Source organism: Thalassophryne amazonica, chromosome 3 (assembly GCF_902500255.1).
Source record: "Thalassophryne amazonica chromosome 3, fThaAma1.1, whole genome shotgun sequence".
NCBI lineage: Eukaryota > Metazoa > Chordata > Actinopteri > Batrachoidiformes > Batrachoididae > Thalassophryne > Thalassophryne amazonica.
The window spans coordinates 17,055,570-17,060,129 of NC_047105.1; positions in this window are offsets into that span (position 1 = coordinate 17,055,570).

Sequence of the window (4,560 nt, forward strand, 5' to 3'; positions counted from 1 at the left end):
AAAGTGGAGAATGTTGAGAAATGGCCTATAATGAAAACCATTATATGATTGACTAAGGCAAATGACTTAAGGACGGACATGAAGGGAAACCATTTATTGTGTTTATCATTTAACTAGACATAGCTGCGCTAACCTTAGAATAGTTTCTTGATTGGTTGACTAAATAGTGGTAACGTAGGCGTTATTTGATGCATTTAAGTAATACATGTGTGACTCTTTAACAAAATAATATGTAGAACCAAGTATAATGGGTTGGAGCCTCTGGTCGAGTGAGACAATAGATGCCAGAAGATGATTGGTTGCACTGATGTCAATGTAAAGCCTTTACTTTGCCATGATTAAGAGGTTGCTGTAACTTGTTTTAGGTGGCCATTTTAAGTGCCTTAAATTATACCAAAACTCAATGTTTGAATGTCACCTTGTGTTGATACAATCCAGCTAATTGATCACCTTGTGCCTTAGTATGTAGGTTCACCTGCACTTCAATATATTTACCGTGTGACGTATCACTGATATTCATATCCGCACCAGAGTTATCAGTACGTCGAGTGATGTGTTTTTCTTTTTTATTGCAATGCACAAATGAGGATGTCTTGTCAGTAAACAACCCAAGAGTATAGTTGATGTAATGGGACTCTTTCGAGTCCCAGAGGAGGGACTGTAGAAGAATTTTTAGGTCCATATTTGAACTGTGATGAACTATCAAGTGTCCTGATCCGAACTGTATGTCCTCTGGTTGAACTAGCAGGTGTTCAACCCAAAAAAAAGGGCTCTATTAGTCATTTAGTCTGTCAGGGGCTTTCCAAGGCCTTTTAGGTGCTTTCCCACAGGCCGCGTGCAGGGGCCTCAGGCCAGCTGCACGTGTGGCTGAGGCCACGTGCGGAGGGGGCCTCAGGCCAGCTGCACCTGTGGCTGAAGGTCTTTTAAAAAAAATCAGTTGTAAATCCTTCATGTTTTAATGGGAGCATTTGTCACATTGAAATAATGGCCTAACACCTGCTTAGGGTTCACTAGAGGACGCTTCCAATAGAAAACCATGTCTTGGGAATGAAATAAATAAAAAAGTCGAAGGAGGAGCGATGCCCGCGGGTCTCCAATAAATAGACGAGCGCGGTTGTCATATTCAGTCTCTCTAGAGGACTCAGTTTGTCTAAGCTTTGTGTCGAAGGCTTAAATAAACGTAAAAACTCTGTGCATTTTATCTTGCTTAAGGCTGAATTATTCTAAAGTGTTGTGTCATTTTCTAGCATATCACTTGCAATTAGTTTGTGTTATCTAAAAGACGACATCCTGAGAAGACTAAAGACGAGCCGCGACATAATCTCTATATGTGTTAGTGATTTATATTTTGAATGAGAATGGAATTGTTCCTTGTTTTTGCTTTTTGTTTTGCCTTTCAATTGTACTGATAAGGAAGTTGAAATAAGAATTTCAGTTATGTTATAATGGAAGATGGGGATGGGATTTAATAAGTTTTCTTCTTCCCACTCCTTTCCCAGCTAAAAGTGTATATTCATCATCATCATCATCATCTATTTTATTTGAGCAGAGGATAAGAAATACAGAAAACAGAAAAAAAAAAAAAAAAACAGAAAACAATTTAACAATAACATAAAAAACAAAAAAACTGAATTTACTATTAACTCAGGACATTGAATCTGCTCAAAAAGGAGTGGGAGGAAGAAAGCTTATTTAATCCCACCCCTTTATTCAAATTTAACATAAAGTGCATAGCTGCTTCCCGTCAATTAGATAGAAAATTAAGAAAATAATACATTTAAATACTTGTAAATTCCCACAATAGATACCAACAGCAGCAAGAAAACAATACCAGTATAATAAACAAGCGACAAGCACATACCAACAATGGTAAGAAATCAACGATACCAGTTACGGCAAAGAAAACAAACATATGATGCTCATACCAACAATGGTAAGAAAACAACAATACCAATTACAGTAAGAAGCAAACATATAAAAAACATACCAACAATGATAAGAGACAACAATACCAATTATGATGAAGAACCAAACATATGAAAGAAAGAAACATATAATGCACAAACCAACAATTGTGATACAGAGTCATGAGCCATGAATGTAAAATGGCTTTTATTGTTAAGTCTCAATCATTCTATACCGATCCCAGACCCTCTGTTTATAATGTGACTTGAATTCATGAATGTTTTGGCATTGCTTGAGTCTGACGTCCAAACCATTCCATAACTTTGCTCCACATACAGACACACAAAAAATTTTCCGAGTGGTTCTAACTTTTAATAATGTGAATTTGGCAAAACCTCTAAGATTATGAACACACTCTTTAACTGAGAAGAACTTTAGAATGTTACTTGGCAGTGATTTGTTAAATACCTTAAATAAAATCTGTAATGTAGAATATTTTACAAGATCATGAAATTTAAGCAATTTTGATTGCATAAAAAGATTATTGCTATGTTCTAAAAATCCAACTTTATGTATGATCCTTATTGCTCGTTTTTGTAGTATAAATAGTAGGTTGTGTTGAACATTGATAGTTGTTACCCCACACTTCAACACAATATGTTAAGTATGGGAGAACTAAAGAACAGTATAATGTACGGAGTGCATTATGATCAAGAAATTGCTTTACCTTATTCATAATAGAGAGGCTTTTTGAAATTTTCATTTTTATGTGTCTGATGTGGGCTTTCCATGTTAATTTACTGTCTATTATTACTCCTAAAAATTTGTTTTCAGCTGAGTTTTCAATTTGGACACTGTCTATACATATTTGTAATTTAGATTTAACCTTATAATTACCAAATATCATTGCTTTTGTTTTATTTAAATTTAATGATAATTTGTTACTGTCCATCCATTTTTTTTATTTTACTTAGTTCGTCATTTACAGTATTTATAAGTTCATTGTAATTATCACTACTGTAGAATATATTTGTATCATCAGCGAATAATATTAGTTTCAGTGATCTAGATGCATTAAAAATGTCATTAATATACATATTAAACAGTTTGGGACCCAACACTGCCCCCTGGGGGACACCACAAGCAATGCCAAGACATTCAGATTTGTAATTTCCCATTTCCACGTATTGGAAGATAACTTTTTATCCAATTTCCTGCAACTCCTCTGATACCATAATTCTCTAATTTGTTGATTAAAATTGAATGGTTAATTGTATCAAATGCTTTTTAAGATCAATGAATATTCCAACAGCATATCTTTTTCTGTCCAATGCATTAGTAATTTCTTCTATTGCCTCAATAACAGCCATTGAAGTGGTTCTTTTCTTTCTAAAGCCATATTGACCTTCGTTTATTAACTGATATTTTTCTATGAATTTTTCCAAACGAGAGTCAAACAATTTTTCTAGGATTTTTGAAAACTGTGGGAGTAAAGAAATTGGTCTATAATTGGTAAAAAAATATGTTTGTTGTCATTTTTGTACAGTGGTATAACTTTTGCAATTTTCATTTTTTCCGGAACACATCCAGTTTGGAATGACAAATTACAGATATAGGTCAGAGGTTTGAAATGTTGTTGATGACTTTTTTTGACTAATACCATGTCTATATCGTGACAGTCTGTAGACAGTTTGTTTCTGCATTTATTAACAATGTCTTTTATTTCCTGTTCATTTGTTGCTGAAAGAAAAATTTAATTTATGTTTCTTTTTATAATTTCATTAGACTGCTGAATTCCTGGATTTGGGATTTCAGCTGCCAAATCAGGGCCAACATGTACAAAAAATTTATTAAAACCATTCACTATATTATTCATGTTGTAATCATGAACATTTTTATCAATAAAATAATCTGGATATCTTGTATTGGAAGATCCTGGTTTAATTAGGTTGTTCAAAATGTTCCAAGTTTCTTTGATGTTGTTTTTATTTTTTTGTAGAATTTCATCATAGTACAACTTTTTACTTATTCGGATGACTTCTGCTAATTTGTTTTTATATACTTTATATCTTATTTCAGCTTCTTTTGTTTTTGAATTAATAAATTTTTTATAAAGGCTGTTTTTTTTTTTTTTGCAGGCTTTTAATATTCCTTTAGTTAGCCAAGGACATTTATTGTATCTTTTATTTTTATAGTATTCTTTAAGGGGACAATTTTTTTATACAACGTGCAGAAAATATCTATAAAATTGCTATATGCACCATCTACATCTGACTCACTGTAGACTGTACTCCAGTCTTGTATACTTAAACTGCTGTTGAAGGCATTTATTGTTTCTTCTGTTCTCATTCGTTTATGGACTACTTTTTTGTCATGATTAGTTTTTTTAAGGTCACAGTCATAAACAATAAAAACAGGTAAGTGATCAGTGATATCACATATGAACAGGCCACTTATAACTTGATTTTCAATAATATTCGTAAAGATATTATCGATTATTGTGGCACTGTGAGATGTTATTCTACTTGGTTTTGTAATTGCTGGATAAAGGGACATACTATACATTGTGTCAGAAAAAGCATCTATTGATTTCAGTTTTTCCGGATTCAAAAGATCTACACTCAACAAAAATATAAATGCAACACTTTTGGTTTT